Below are 16,607 nucleotides of genomic sequence, written 5' to 3'. Positions count from 1 at the left end.
AAAAGGGGAGAAGTAGCGAATTGCTTTTCACAAAGTTGGTATTATATGATTCTGATTATCTCTGCAAAGGACTGATTTGATAATGGCAGCAAAGTGTAAACACAAGAGACTGTGCAAATGCTGGAAATCCAGAGAAACACATACAATGGCAGAATTGATTAGAGAAGTAGGGAGTTGCAGTCAGACAGGAGGAAAAGGAAGTCTACTATGACAGCTGGTAGAGAGAGAAAACCAGAGTAGAACATGCAACGGAGATCCAATGAACGCCATGACTGAAACGTTCAGAAGATGACTGTTAAAATGCACACTGCGTCACTTAGTACAGTGTCAGGTCTAGAAGAATGAATGCATAAAATGAGTAAGCTTATGGCCTCTTAGACCATAAGACATAGGAATAGAATTAGGCCATCTAGCCCATCGAGTCTGCTTTGCCATTTGCTCATGGCTGATTTATTTTCCCTCTCAACCCCATTCTCTTCTCCCCATAATCTTTGGGGTCCTTACTAATCAAGAACCTATCAACCTCTGCTTTTACTTGGTCTATGGCAATAAATTCCACATCTTCACCACCTTCTGGCTAAAGAAATTCCTCCTCATCTGTTAGAAAGGGGCATCCTTCTATTCTGAGGCTGTGCCTTCTGGTCCTAGACTCACTCACTATAGGAAACATCCTCTCCACATCCACTCTGTCTCAGCCTTTCAATATTCGATAGGTTTTAATTAGATTCACCGTCTATAACTCCAGCAATTAAAGGTCCAGAGCCACTAAACACTCCTCATACATTAACCCTTTCATTCCTGGAATAATTCTCATGAACTTCCTCTGGAACCTCTCGAGTGCCAGCACATCTTTTCTTAGATTCTGGGCCTAAGACTGCTCATAATAATCCAAATGCGGTCTGAACAATGCTTTATAAAGCTTAGCATGACATCTTGTTTTCATATTCTAGTCCTTTCCAAATGAATGCTAACATTGTATTTGCCTTCCTTATCAAAGGATTAAATTACTATAAATTGCACATTGCACATTTAGACGGAGACATAATGTAAAGATTTTTATTCCTTGTATATGAAGGATGCAAGTAATAAAGTCAATTCAATTCAAAGGCCTTCTGAAATACCAAATAAACAACATCCACAGACTCTCCTTTGTCTATCCTCCTGGTTAGTTCCTCAAAGAATTCCAACTGATTTGTCAGGCAAGGTTTCCCCTTAAGGAAACTGTGCTGACTTTGGACTATTTTATCATGTGCCTCTAAGTACCCTGAAACCTCATCTTTAATAAGGGACTCTAACCTTGCCAACCACTAAGTGATTGGCAATGGTTAACTGATTTCCTGTCTTTTGCCTTCCCCCCCATCTTAAAGAGTGGAGTGACAATTGCAATTTTCCAGTCCTCTGGAACAAATCCAGAATCTAGTGATTCCTGAAAGATCACTAATAACACCTTCAAAATCTCTTCAGCTACCTCTTTCAGAACCCTGGTCCAGGTGACTTATGTACTTTCAGACCTTTCAGTTTCCTAAGCACCCTCTCCCTAGTAATAGTGACTACACTCACTTCTGCCCCCGGTACTCTTGAACTTCTGGCATGCTACCTGTGTCTTCCACAGTGAAGACTGATGTAAACTACTTATCCAGTTTATATGCCATTTCTTTGTTCCCTGTTACTACCTCTCCAGCACCATTTTCCAGTAGTTGATATCCACTTTTGCTCTTTTATTCTTCTTATTGGCTAGCTTACCTTCATACTTCATCTTTTCTCTCTTTATTGCTTTTTAATTGCCTTCTTGTGAGGTTATGTAGATATGGGAGAGCATTGTTCTCTACTCTGGAAGTGATAATCACTCAGTATAAATGTCAGTAATGCCTAATAAATATAATAGCTGATGGAGCATGGTTTTGACTTTGTGGAGATAAGCAAATTTAATCAGAGCTCAACTTATAATGTAGCTGTAGCAGATCAGTCTCTAGCAAGCAAAGGTTGCCATTCTGTGTGAACAGTGAGATACCTCATTGCTTTTTAGTATTGCCATCAGGAGTAAGACAACAATTTTCCCAAACAGTAGTTTTTACCAAGTTGGCAGGACTTTGGATACTGTAATGACATATATGTGATTTGTACCACAGCTGTTGTGCATATTCATAACTGTCCAGTGCAATCAGATCCTCAGTTACTCCTCAGCTTTTTTTTTCTCCAGTCCTGCCAAAGGGTTTCGGCCCGAAAGGTCGACGGTACTTTTCTCCATAGATGCTGCCTGGCCTGCTGAGTTCCTCCAGTATTTTGTGTGTACTACTCAGATTTAGAGTATCTGCCGATTTTCTCTTGTTTGTGATTACTACTCTGTGAAGTCTCTTCCAGGGATGCCTACCCTGAAAGTTTGAATCTTCCCTTCGACGGGAGTTCAGTGAAACTCTCTCTCACTGCTCCCCCACTGTGATCCCTGCTGCTCTCCAACTATTTGACCACGTGCTCACCCAGACCTGCTACTACAGCCAGGTATCCTTTCTGGTAACATGTCTACACCACCAGCTTATACCACACGGCTTCCAGATTTGTTTTCAAGCTGCTTGATTTGGATCCTCCGAGGACACCAGGTACGCACATTCAATTGATTGCTTCTCTCACTGGGTTCTAATTGCCACCCTTTCTGCCACGAGGAGATACCCAGTGTACCCATCCCAGTCACTTCCACAATTTCGAATTCTTTTTCCGCCACCTAAAACCGAACTGTATGCTTCTTTATCCTTTGCTGGATCCATGCTCTTATTCACTGATTCTTTGACTTTCTCATGGCCTGCAAGGATCGGAAGATCGCCCATCTACGGACCACTGAACCTGCTGATTTGCATATTAAGTAAGCTAACACCCCATAAGCTTTCTTAACTACCCTATCCACCTGAGAGGCAACTTTCAGGGATCCGTGGACATGTACCCCGAGATCCCTCTGTTCCTCCACACTACCAGGCATCCTGCCATTTACTTTGTACTCTGCCTTGGAGTTTGTCCTTCCAAAGTGTACCACCTCACACTCCTCCGGGTTGAACTCCATCTGCCACTTCTCAGCCCACTTCTGCATCCTATCAATGTCTCCCTGCAATCTTTGACAATCCTCTACACTATCTACAACACCACCAACCTTTGTGTCGTCTGCAAACTTGCCAACCCACCCTTCTACCCCCACATCCAGGTCGTTAATAAAAATCACGAAAAATAGTGGTCCCAGAACAGATCCTTGTAGGACACAACTAGTCACAATCCTCCAATCTGAATGTACTCTCTCCACCACCACCCTCTGCCTTCTGCAGGCAAGCCAATTCTGAATCCACCTGGCCAAACTTCCCTGGATCCCATGCCTTCTAACTTTCTGAATAAGCCTACCGTGTGGAACCTTGTCAAATGCCTTACTAAAATCCATATAGATCACATCCACTGCACTACCCTCATCTATATGCCTGGTCACCTCCTCAAAGAACTCGATCAGGCTTGTTAGACATGATCTGCCCTTCACAAAGCCATGCTGACTGTCCCTGATCAGACCATGATTCTCTAAATACCCATAGATCCTATCTCTAAGAATCTTTTCCAACAGCTTTCCCACCACAGACGTAAGGCTCACTGGTCTATAATTACCCAGACTATCCCTACTACCTTTTTTGAACAAGGGAACAACATTCACCTCCCTCCAATCCTCCGGTACCATTCCCATGGACAACGAAGACATGAAGATCCTAGCCAGAGGCTCAGCAATCTCTTCTCTCGCCTCATGGAGCAGCCTGGGGAATATTCCGTCAGGCCCCGGGGACTTATCTGTCCTAATGTATTTTAACAACTCCAACACCTCCTCTCCCTTAATATCAACATGCTCCAGAACATCAACCTCACTCATATTGTCCTCACCATGAAGTTCCCTCTCATTGGTGAATACCGAAGAAAAGTATTCATTGAGGACCTCGCTCACTTCCACAGCCTCCAGGCACATCTTCCCACCTTTATCTCTAATCGGTCCTACCTTCACTCCTGTCATCCTTTTATTCTTCACATAATTGAAGAATGCCTTGGGGTTTTCCTTTACCCTACTCGCCAAGGCCTTCTCATGCCCCCTTCTTACTCTTCTCAACCCCTTCTTAAGCTCCTTTCTTGCTTCCCTATATTCCTCAATAGACCCATCTGATCCTTGCTTCTTAAACCTCATGTATGCTGCCTTCTTCCTCCTGACTAGATTTTCCACCTCACTTGTCACCGATGGTTCCTTCACCCTACTATCCTTTATCTTCCTCACCGGGACAAATTTATCTCTTATATCCCGCAAGAGATCTCTAAACATCGACCACATCTCATTTTTTTACCATGGATGTCCAGTCCTTATACACTCCATCCTCCCACCAGGAAGGCCTCAAAGCTTTCCATTTTTTTCTGGACACCAGACCTAACCAGTTCCCCTCCACCACCACTCTCCTCCACCTAGTGGAAACTTGTCCTTACGCTCAATAATTTCTCCTTCGACTGCTCCCACATCCTTCAAACAAAAGGGGTAGCCTTGGGCACTCCCATGGATCCCAGCTATGCCTGCCTGTTTGTCGGCTACATGAAACAGTCTATGTTCCAAGCCTACAGTGGTGACCGTCCTGCACTCTTACTATGCTACATCGATGTCTTCATTGATACTGCTTCCTGTACCCATGCTGAACTCATCTACTTCATCCACTTTGCCTCCAATTTCCACCCTGCCCTCAAATTTACCTGATCCATTTCCGACACCTTCCTTCTTTTTCTTGATCTCACTGTCTCGATCTCCGGAGACAGCATATCCACTGATGTCTTTCACAAACCCACAGATTCTCACAGCTACCTAGACTACACCTTGTCCCTCCCTACTACTGGTAAAAATGCCATCCCCTTTTCTCAATTCCTCCATCTCTGCCACATCTGGTCTCAGGATGAAGCTTTTCATCCTAGAATGAAGGAGGTGTCCTCCTTTTTCAAAGAAAGGGGCTTCCCTTCCTCCACCATCAAAGCTGCCCTCAATCACATCTCTTCCATTTCACGCACGTCTGCTCTTACCCCATCCTCACGCCACCCTACAAGGGATTGGGTTCCTCTTGTCCTCACCTACCACCCCACCAGCCTCCATGTCCAGCACATAATTCTCCGAAACTTCCGCCACCTCCAGAATCCCACCACCAAGCACATCTTTCCCTTCCTCTCTCTTTCTGCTTTACGCAGGAATTACTCCCTTCGCGGCTCCCTTATCCATTCGTCCCTCCCCACTGATCCCCCTGCTGGCACTTATCCTTGCAGGCAGAACATCTGCCCCCACATTCCTCCCTCACTACCATCCAGGGTCCTGAACAGTCCTTCCAGGTGAGGTAACACTTCACCTGTGAGTCCATTGGGGTCATTTACTATGTTTGATGTTCCCAATGTGGCCTCCTGTATATTGGTGAGACCCGACGCAGATTGGGAGACTGCTTCGCTGAGCATCTATGCTCCATCCATCAGAACAAGGGGAACTCTCAGTGACCACCTATTTTAATTCCACTTCCTATTCCCATTCTGATATGTCCTTCCACAATCTCCTCCACTGTCGTGATAAGGCCACATTTAGTTTGGAGGGACACCTTATATTCTGTTTGGATAGCCTCCAACCTGATGGCATGAACATCGATTTCTGAAACTTCCAGTAATGCCTCCAACAACACCCCTTCCTCTTTTCCCTCTCTCATCTCATCTCCTTGCCTGCCCACCACCTCCCTCTGGCGCTCCTTCCCCCTTTTTCTTTCTTCCGTAGCCTTCTGTGTCTTTCACCAATCTTCATCCCTCCCCCTCCAGGGTTCACCTATCACCTGGTGGTTTTCCTCTCCCCTCCCTCCACCTTTTAAACCTACTCATGAGCTTTATTTCTCCGGTCCTGCCAAAAAGTTTTGGCCCAAAACGTCAACTGTACTTTTTTTCCCATAGATGGTGCCTGGCCTGCTAAGATCCTCCAGCATTTTGAGTATGTTGCTCCGTGGCATAGCCAGGACTGACAACCCTGGCTCCCTCAAGATCAGATTCCTCTGTGGCCATTGGCTCTCAAGTGTGGCATTGCTAGTTGTCCAAAGCGTTCATTCTTAGGCAGCTGTCACATCTGTGACAACATAGGCACCAGCTGGCCCTTGCAGGGCAATAGCTTATTGTGGATTTTAATGACACCTGAATCTTCCAGACATGCAGGGCTCATGCCAGAAAACAGTGAATTGTCGTATATGGATCCAGACTATAAAAATCAGTTTTCACTTCTCAGAATAAGGGAGAACAAAATGTGATTGCATGACAGTTCATATTTTTTCAAATGATAGTGATTTAAGTTTTCATTCTCAGCCCATGATTATTGTGTGAAGGAACTCTTGCTTGCCATCTCAGCTTGCATAAGGTCTGCCTTGTCTGTATAAAGAGCTTAGACAGAAATTCAATTCTATTGATTGTTCACTATTATCACCTACTTCCTCACCAGCAATAACTTTTCAATAATCTATGATTATTGTTGATGTTGCTATCTATGCCTTGTGGTGCATCAGTTGGCAACCTTGCACTTTCTTTAGCATTTTGTCTGTTTTTTCACAAGGCTGAGTTGATAGCTCAATGTCCAGCGCAGATGGAAAGCATGCAAGGAGCTGGCTGGATTTGAACCTGGGACCATCGCTTAGAAGTCCGGGGCAGATACTTCTACCCCGCCAGTCAGCAATACAGTATTATTAAACGCTCCTAATGTTTCCTCAAAATCAAGCCATTTATTTCACAGTGATAGAATCATGCCATATTGCATACTCCATTAGCAAGCCATTCAACAAAAACTACAGATTCTGGAAACTAAAATGAAACCAGACAACGCTGAAAACACTTAACAGGTCAAGCAGCATCTTTGGAAGATGAAACCAGGATAAAGTTTTGGGTTGAAGACTCTTCATTAAAACTAGGAAAAAGAGAAAACAATTTGATTTTAAGTTGCAGAGGAAGTGGGGGAGGAATGGGCAGAACAAAGGAAAATATAGGAGATCTGCTGTCACACCTCTGCCCTTCTCACCATCCAGTAATGCAAACTGTCATTATAGTTGAAGTACTGATGTACTTGATGTACATCTAGGGACTGCATTCATGTAGAAAACATGGCCTCCTGTCCATTGGAGAAACCAAATGCAGAGTGATTTGTCGCTTTGCCAAACAGTTTCAATACATAGAGGTAATGCAAAGAGTTCTGGTACTTGCTACTTTAATTCTGCAGCCCTATATCAGTTTATGGCCTCCTGCACTATTGTAACAATGCCCAAAATAAGCTTAAAGAACAGAATCTTATCTGCAGCTTCCTAGACTAAATGTCGAATTCTACAACTTGCTTTTTCTCCCTGTATCAAAACTGGCCATTTTTGTTGCAAGTCATCCAGCTGCAATATTGACTCAGGTTTTCTCTCTCCAGTTTCTTCTCGCAGCCTGACCTACTGGACATGTCCCAAAAACCTGCACTGTTTACCTTTACATGTAGCTTTGTATATATTCTTATTCTTTTACTGTACTCTTCTCAATGCTTTGATCCACTTTCCCTTCAGTGTTAGTAGCTTGTCTCCAGCTTTAAAATAATCTTACGGTTTCAATGAAGAAACAACCAGGAGTAATTGTGGCAAGTAATGCGCTTAAAGGAACACAAGAAAATACGAGCTGGAGAAGACTCTCATTCTGACCTTTCAATCAAAGTGTCCTTAGCTGATCAGAGCTTGACCCATCGTCTCTTCTAGTTCCCATAACTCTCAATTCTTCGAACTTTCAAATATTTATGTATTTCCACCTTAAATATATTCGTAATCTGGCCGCTACCACCCTCAGGCAGAGAATGCCAAAGATTCAGCACCCTCTGAGATGAGAAACTTCTATAGACATAGGGTCTAAAGAGCCTCCTCATCATTCTGTTTATATGTCCCCTTGTTTGGGACTGTCCCTCAAGTGAAAACATCTCCAAATTTACCCATTTAAACCCCTTAGGAACTTAATTGTTTGTACAAGGTCATCTGTCATTCTTCTTAACGCCAAGGAATTCAAACCCAAACTGTCTAGCCTCTGAGAGTCCTGATTCAAGGTCTCAACCTGAAACATCAACCATCCCTTTGCCACCACAGCTACTGTGGGACCCATGAGTTCCTCCAGCAGTTTGATTTGCTCCAGATTCCAGCATCTGCAGTCTCTTGTGTCTACTGTTCAGACTGTCTTGATGGGACAATCGTCTCATTCCTAGTAGTAGCCTGGAGAATCTTTTTAGGCTACTTCCAATGTTCTTTATTCTTCTTAAGGGAACTGACACTGTACACAGTTTGAGGTGTGACCTCACCAATATTTTTTACAACTGCAAAATATTTTCTTCAAGCCCTACCCCTCTACAGTAAAGACCAACATGTCTTTTGGCTTCTTAACTACTAGTTGCAGCTAGTATTTCCATTGACTTTTGGAAATTCCTGTCCTATGACAACTCGGGGGGGGTGGGGTGGCGCTGGAGTAAAGGAGTATTCTGGATAGTATTGAGAACCTCAATCCGTGCAATAGGAGCACACAGAAATCCCATTAATGGTGGAAGGTTCACATCACCTCACAAACTACCCATTAGCTCACCCAATCAAACACCTTCAACTCCATCTATAATGCCTATTACACAATTGCATTAGAGACATTGCTGACTTGTACTTCATTCAAACTCTTGTAAGTTAAGAACTGACAACTTGCACAGTATTTGACCCGTCAGGTCATGGGGCAATCAGTCTCAATTTTCCTTTGTTCTTTGAGTCCTGAACACAGGGTTCCTCTTTTCTAAAAGAAGTTTCCACTGTGATCCCAGTTTTTCAAACTGTTCCAGGGTTGGGTTAAAGTTAAACCCACTTTTAAGACCATTTACCTGCTATTCCCTCTGTTCTCCAACTTAATGACATCACATTGACAATCTGGGTCATTTAATACACTAAGTCACCTTAAATATATCAAGTGATCTGGCCTCTACTACCCTCAGAGGCAGAGACTTCCAGAGGTTTATCACTCTCTAAGACAAGAAATTTATATACTCCTACATTTTAATTGACCAGTACCCCCTCCTCTTATTTGGAAAATATGTCCCCATGTTCATAACTGTCCTATTTCATCCATGTTCATCCTGTTGCCATGGGACTGTTGGTTGTTACACTTTCATCTCCATTCCAACAATTTCATAAAATATGTGCCATCCTTCATTTATATTAGCCAATTAAGTACACAGAAGTACAGTCAACCCTCCTTATCCACGAGTTCTGATGCGCAAATTCAACTAACCGTGAATCGAGAAAACCTGGAAGTGCTCTTCCAGCACTTGTTGTTCGAACATGTACAGACTTCTTTTTCGTCGTTATTCCCTAAACATTGCAGTATTACAACTATTTTACATAGCATTAACATTGTATTAGGTATTATAAGTAATCTAGAGATGAGTTAAAGCAGGGGTCCCCAATGTTTTTTGAACCGCGGACCGGTTTAATATTGACAATATTCTTGTGGACCGGCCGACCGGGAGGTGGGGGGTGTTCAAGTAGGGTTAAACTCACCTCAACATGTCTTTTACAGTTAGGCTTGCCAACTTTCTCACTCCCAAATAAGGGACAAAAGTAGCAGTCAAATCCCAGGACATTTTATCCCAGGAAAGACTACCATGACCATGAAGCCTTGCGTGGGCACCTGTGTGCACATGCATGACATGCGCATGCGCGTACGTGCTGATTTTTTCCCCACAAATCGGTTTTGCCTTCATCTTCCCGACCACCCTGTACATACATTATTTCTACTTTATATAGGCTGTGTATTTATCATTCCTGCTTTTACTATATGTTAGTGTTATTTATTTTGGGTTTTATATGTGATTTGGTAGGTTACTTTTTGGGTCTTGGAACGCTCAAAAATTTTTCCAATATAAATGAATGGTAATTGCTTCTTCGCATTACGCCATTTTGGCACGAGAGGTTTCATAGGAACGCTGTACCTTAGCGGGGGAAATACGGGACAAGGGCGGTCGTGTATGGGACAAACAAATTTAGCCCAATAAACGGGATGTCTTGGCAAATACGGGACAGTTGGCAACCCTATGTTCAAGTTCAACAGTACGTGACAGGGAATGAGGAAAGGTGCAGCTGACTCATATCGTTTCCTCATGGCCCAGTAGCACATGCTTTGCGGCCCGGTGGTTGGGGACTGCTGATTTAAAGTATATGGAGGATGTGCATAGGTTATTGTGGATCAGGGATTGAAAAAAAAACGGAAGTTCTCTTACTAAGTAAGTTGGAACAGGTACACCCGGTATTATTTAGCGTCAGTTAGTCAAACGTTTGTCTTAGTATATAGTATATATTTTACCTTTCTATGCATATAAAATACTTAAGAAACGTTTGTTACAGTGCCGAGCTTGGGAATGGAAGTTCCCGAGTTCGATCCAGTGACAGATCGTTCCTGAGTTCGATCCAATGACAGATCGTCCTGAGCGCGCTGTCCATCCTTGCCGGGTTGATGTGAAGGATCAAAAACCCAAAACCCAATAATTAAACTACTGCATTGCTTAGTAATCATTGTAGCTTTCATCAGGGCAGGGCCTTTCTCACTTATCCTTTAAAATTGTTCCGATCATTGACCGACTGTAGCCTAACGCTTTTCCAATGACCGATGGCATTTCACCTCTTTCTGATCACTTTATTATTTCCACTTTATTTCAAATCACGATTGTGATTATTTTCGTGAACAGAAACACTGTGGATTCAGAGCTCTGCCGCCAGGTCCTAATGCCCACCGCACTGAGACAGGTTAAATAAGGTCCGGGGTCCACTGGGTCCTAAGATCCACCGCATTGAGACAGGTTGAATAAGGGACTTGAGCATCCGAGTTTTTTGGTAATCTGCGAGGGGTCCCGAAACCAATCCCTCGCGGATAAGGAGGGCCAACTGTACAAGAATAATTTCTCAGGAAAGTTCAGACTAGAACCACATCCCAAATGAGTTTGACACCCACAGATATTTTGCAGTCTTAACCGAGGCCTCTAGTTATCTCTTATTACCATGATAACAGTTAGCTCTTCTGTCTGCTTTTGAGCCTTGAATGCCATCGGTGATATCTTCGACTGGGCTCATTGTTCCTTATCTCATTGTAATCAGATAGCCAGTGTCTTTATTACCCTTTACATAAGGCCAGTCTAGTTTGTCCTATGCCAAAGATTCAATGATGTTCTCTCTCCTTGCTAAAATTTTGTCTTTCTTGGAGTACTTCTGGGACAATTATGAGCCCTCTGTTGGTTAGGGTCAACCGTAGATGTTGTGTCCTAACTGTATATGATCTGTTGATATACAAGCCAGGGCAGTACAATATGGAGAGCAAGTAGCTCTCCCCTTTCCTTGCAGTTGATGAATCCAAAGGAACAGCACACACCAATACAATTTGGCACAGCGGCATTGCAGAGTCACCAGTCAGCATTGAACTCAACATAGGACCGGCTTAGGAACTCTTAGCTCTGGATTTTTCCCCTTGGGGTTTACTCCCAAAGCCTTCCCCATGAGTGGGTATAGCCACAAGGCAGCAGAGGTTTGAGATCAGAGAAGGAAAACACTAGAACCATTAACCATTGTTATATGTAACTATCTTCACGTATTGATTCAAACTGGAAGTATTTTTTTGTTCTGCAATGGTTGCTTCAACTACTACAGAGCTGTCACCAAAGATTTTGGATATCTGACATTCCAAAGAGAAGAAAGCAGACATATTGGCTCATGTGTCATATTTGAACCCCAAAACCAGAGAGGAAGCAAGTCATCTCCAGACCCAAAGGACTGCCCAAGAGAGAAGACAATCAATAAAGTGAACTACATTTGCCCATGATTGCTCAGTATGGCATTTATGTCTACCTGGGAGATTTAACTCATGGCTGCTTAACTAACTTGACTTTTTGATTTTACAGAGCCAAAGGACTAATTAGGGCTGTTGAGTTCAGGGGACCTTCCATTATAATCTGAAAACTGTTTCATGGAAGAAGCAGTTTGCCAATGCTATTTACTCAGAACAGTGATTATATATGAAAGGGATCAGATGTGGAAAGGATGAGCAGTTTCAAGTTCCTGGGTATCAATATCTCTGAAGATCAATCCTGGGCCCAACATATTAATAAAATTACTAAGAAGGCATCACAGTGGCTGTAAATCATCTCATCTAATTATTTGATATAATTTGGTATGTCACCAGAGACACTTGCAAATTTCTATAAATGTACCGTGGACAACATTCTAACTGGTTGCATGATCACCTGGTATGGAGGGACCACTGCACAGGATCAGAAAAAGCTGCAGAAAGTTGTAAACTCAGCCAGCTCCATCATAGGCACTAGCCTCCCCAACATTCAGAACACCTTTCTAAAAGTGATGCCTCAAAAAGGAGACAATCATCATTAAGGTCCCCCATCACCCAGGGCATGCCCTCTTCTCATTGCTACCAACAAGGAGGATGTACAGGGGCCGAAAACACACACTCAATATTTTAGGAACAGCTTTTTCTCTTCTTCCATCAGATTTCTGAATGAACAATGAATCAATCCATGTACAGCACCTCACTGTTTTTGCACTACTTATTTATACAAATAATAAATATATTTCTTTTTTTCTTATATTGCATTATAGTTCTACCACAAAACAACAAATTTCACAACATATGCCAGTGATACAAAACCTGATTCTGATTAGATAACCAGCAAATGGTATCAGTTCAGCATGATGTAATTGATTGCAAACATTTGAAGTGCCTTTACAAAGAAGCCCATAGTGGATTAAAGTGAAACTGGGGATTTTTAAACATCAGCCTGCATTATCTGAGACATACCTCCTGCACCCAATAAAGTGTCCATTGAGTGTATGTTTGTTGTCTTCTGCTGCTATAGCCCCCACTTCAATGTTCAACATGTTGTTGTGCTTTCAGAGATGCTCTTCTGCACATTGCTGGTGTAGTGCATGGTTCTTTGAGTTACTGTCACCTTCCTGGCAGCTTGAACCAGTCTGGTCATTCTCCTCTGACTCCTCTCTCAGTCATAAGATATTTTTGCCCGCAGAACTGCTACGGCTACTCACTGGATTTTTTTTTTTTTTTTTTTTGTTTGCTTTTTGCACTATTCTCTGTAAGCTTGAGAATGAAGATCAGTAGCTTTTGAGATACTCAAACCACCCTGTCTGATGTCAACAATCATTCCACGGTCGAAGTCACTTAGATCACATTTCTTCCCCATTCTGATGTTTGTTCTGAACAACAACTGAACCTCTTGACCACGTTTGCATGCTTTTATGCATTGAGTTGCTGCTACATGATTGGCTGATTAAATATTTGCATTAACAAGCAGGTGTACCTAATAAAATAGCCACTGAGTGCAGATCTGTGGAGAGGGCTTGGAAGCACTGTGTAGGAAGATAGCAAATGAAAGTCACTGTATATATGAATATTGGACAATAGAAGGTTTTTTTTAACATATACCTATGTACAATGAAAATGACTGGACTGAAAAATATTGATTTTGGCTTCATTGAAATATTTATATTATAATTTGCTTCTTTAATAGTGAATCTAGAATGGACTTTCTTTTGTGCTACCCAGCCACCTGGAGGCTTCTGACGTGGGACTAGGCTTATTTTGTCCTCCTCATTTCCTTCTCCACCTGATCTTTAACCTTCTGTCCCCATTTCTGTTATATAGTATGTCCTTAAGTAAGGACTACTCAATTGGTAACCAAATCGTGGAGTAGGTACTCATAACTTTGAGTAGGAGACCCCTGGAGAGAAGCATAAAAAGAGACTGTAGTTGCTGGTATCTGGAATGAAAAACAGGCATCCCGCATCAAATCTTGATACAAGTTCTCAACCTGAAAGAACAATTCATCATGGATGCTATTGGACCCACAGTTTACTGACAGCACTCTGCTTTTCAGCCCTCAGGATGTTCCTAATGATGGTGTGAACTTTTATTTATTTATTATTTTATTGAGATGGAGCACAAAATAGGCCTTTCTGGCCCTTCAAGCTGCACCGACCAACAATCCTCTGATTTAACCCTAGCCTAATCACGAGATAATTTACAATGACCAATTAACCTCCCAATCAGTATATCTTTGGATTGTGGAAGGAAACTGGAGCATCTGAAGGAGATCCACGTGGCCACGGGGAGAACATACAGGCAGTGGCAGAATATTGTTACAGGAGCATCCAGCTGCAGTGCTCTGAGGCTCCAAAATAATAAGAAATCATTTCAGGAAGTGATAGCTTTTACCTCCTGAATGAATGTAAATAGCTGTTATTGCCATACAATGAAGGAGCCATGTAAATGTCTGGAGCAAATCACACAAAATGCTAGAGGAACTCAACTCTGGATTTCCAGCATCTGCAGCATCTCTTGTGTTTATGTAAATGTCTGGGTTATCCTGGATCGATCATGAAGTAATTCATCTCATGATAGACCAGGAGTTGCATATTATGGATAAAAGGAAAAATACTGGGTTGTGCAGCAAAGCTTAAAAGTTTAGATGACGTTAGTCTATGAGCACCTGCTGCTGAGGAAGTCTGCAATGCTGACAAACAAATGTGTCTGCTATGCTCAATTTGGGATCCAGCAGTGAGAAATAAAAGGATGCAAATAACTTTAAACACTAATCAATTTATTCAGTACTCAAGGGAACATAAGCAACACTTATCTAAATAAGTACCCGCAGGTCCTAAGTCTACCGTAGAGTGCCTTACTTCTCTCCTCTGTCCCTGACACAGCTTCCCACGTGGTCTGGTGGTGAAGCCCTTCCATAAGTGTCAAGTAGTTGTGTTTGCTAGAAAGTGATATCTTCCCCCTTACACAAACAAGTTTTCCTTCCCCACAGTTTGCCAATGTAGCAAATCCTGGCAGAGTTTAGAGAAACAGGCATGTTCCATGATAGTAAATTTAGCATGATCCACAATTAATATTTCGAAATGTTCCAATGAGCTCAGCTACCCCTCGCTCAATTTAATACAGCAGATGCTCAGGATATAGCCATGTTCTGCACATCATGTTTCAAAATGAGCTCAACTACCACTCACTCAGTATAGTATAGCAGCTCCTCAGCATGTTTGCCCATTGTTTGCCTTTACATTACCATACAGCCTCTATTCTGGGCTTTTAGAAAGCTCCATGAAGCTTTTACTTGTTAACCTAACTGAAGTGGCCTTGAGTAGCAAACTAATAAATGACATAATTTAGTGGTAGTGTGCAGTCTAGAGTGATTCTGAGGTTAGGAAGCTGTGAGAGATGGTGACATTAGTGGTAGTTGTCTGTCATAACAGACGATGACAGGAAACCCGTGCGGGAGAGTTTTAAAGTGGAAAAGCCGTGCACTGGGGCAGTTCCACTCACTCAACCTTGTAAGTCTGGGTCCAGTGGTACGAGTAGTTGTCAGAGCTGTGGCCTTCCTTGGTTGCAGTCGATGACCATGACTTCTGTGCTTCGTCATGCCCTTCACTCTCCTCAAAATGTTACAGACCCACCTTCCTGTCCATTGGAACTCAATGTTTGTCTCATCCACTCAGTCTGCTGGAGCTAACTTCATATGTTAGGACAGGAATGTCCCTATCTCATCAGAGTATTCAGCCCTTCGGCTGCCCTCATTTAGTGGCTGCTGTTGCATTCAAACAACTACTTAGGGCCACAGGTGAGAGCTGAGTGTCTGCTGGGGACTAAAAGTGAATGAGACATGAGAATGAGAATGGACACAAAAAGCCCCTTTACCAGAGGTGGTACCCCTCCTCAGACACCCCACAGACACTAATCAGTTTAGTCCTGCACATGTAATCCTATATTTGAGGACTCATTGAGGAGTATTCTATTGAAGTGCAATCTGCATCAGCGATGTCCATTGAAAGTCCAGGTATAAGCAATATCCACTGTAAAGGATGAGGGGATAAGGTCTTGACATTGCTTAATATGTCTCTTCCCATGTGATCCCATGACTGCTTTTAGTCCAGTTCCCAGTTGACCAGCAACAGGAGTGGTAGCACCAGCAGAGCACTCATAACAAGTGCAGTGGATTCTGGTTAATTGGACCATCAGTTAATCATGACAACTCTTAAAGAACAAAAACTAATTGAGAAAATTGCCAGGATTCCCTTCATTTACTCAGGACGCTCTGTCACTTAATTGGGACAGGACACTTGTCGAACAAGTACTAACTAGCGTCAGTTGCCTGCACTTGTGTGGCCTTTAAGATGCTATGCTATGTTTAGACTGAATAGTTTTTAAACAGCATCATTTGCATGTGTCTGTGTTCAAATAACAGTGATTTTTGTCACTGATGGTTGGTGAGAAATAAGCAGCAGGACAATTCAGGACTGTTTTGCTCACTGCGGTTTCAAACATTCAGGCTTGGAGGTACCAGAAACGGCTGGGAGAGAAAATGAAATGGGTTCACTACTTCATCAAGTTAGGAACTACAAAGAATTTGAAGATATTGACAATCATCTTGAATGTTACAATAAAAATGAAGATTTGGAGGATACAATTGTCAATATCATTGTTTGAAGGCAGTCCATTAT

At 42.6% G+C, this 16,607-nt stretch overlaps 1 protein-coding gene across 1 annotated transcript in view; it reads left to right on the top strand.

Moving 5' to 3' along the window:
- The window catches only part of dock3 (dedicator of cytokinesis 3), a 946,041-nt gene that overhangs the window by 525,590 nt on the left and 403,844 nt on the right, over positions 1-16,607 (top strand). The gene's annotated exons all lie outside the window — the stretch shown is intronic.

This window comes from Mobula birostris, chromosome 16 (genome assembly GCF_030028105.1).
Source record: "Mobula birostris isolate sMobBir1 chromosome 16, sMobBir1.hap1, whole genome shotgun sequence".
Classification (NCBI taxonomy): Eukaryota; Metazoa; Chordata; class Chondrichthyes; order Myliobatiformes; family Myliobatidae; genus Mobula; species Mobula birostris.
Note: the sequence above shows the minus strand (reverse complement) of the source record. Positions and strands in the feature narration are given on the sequence as shown.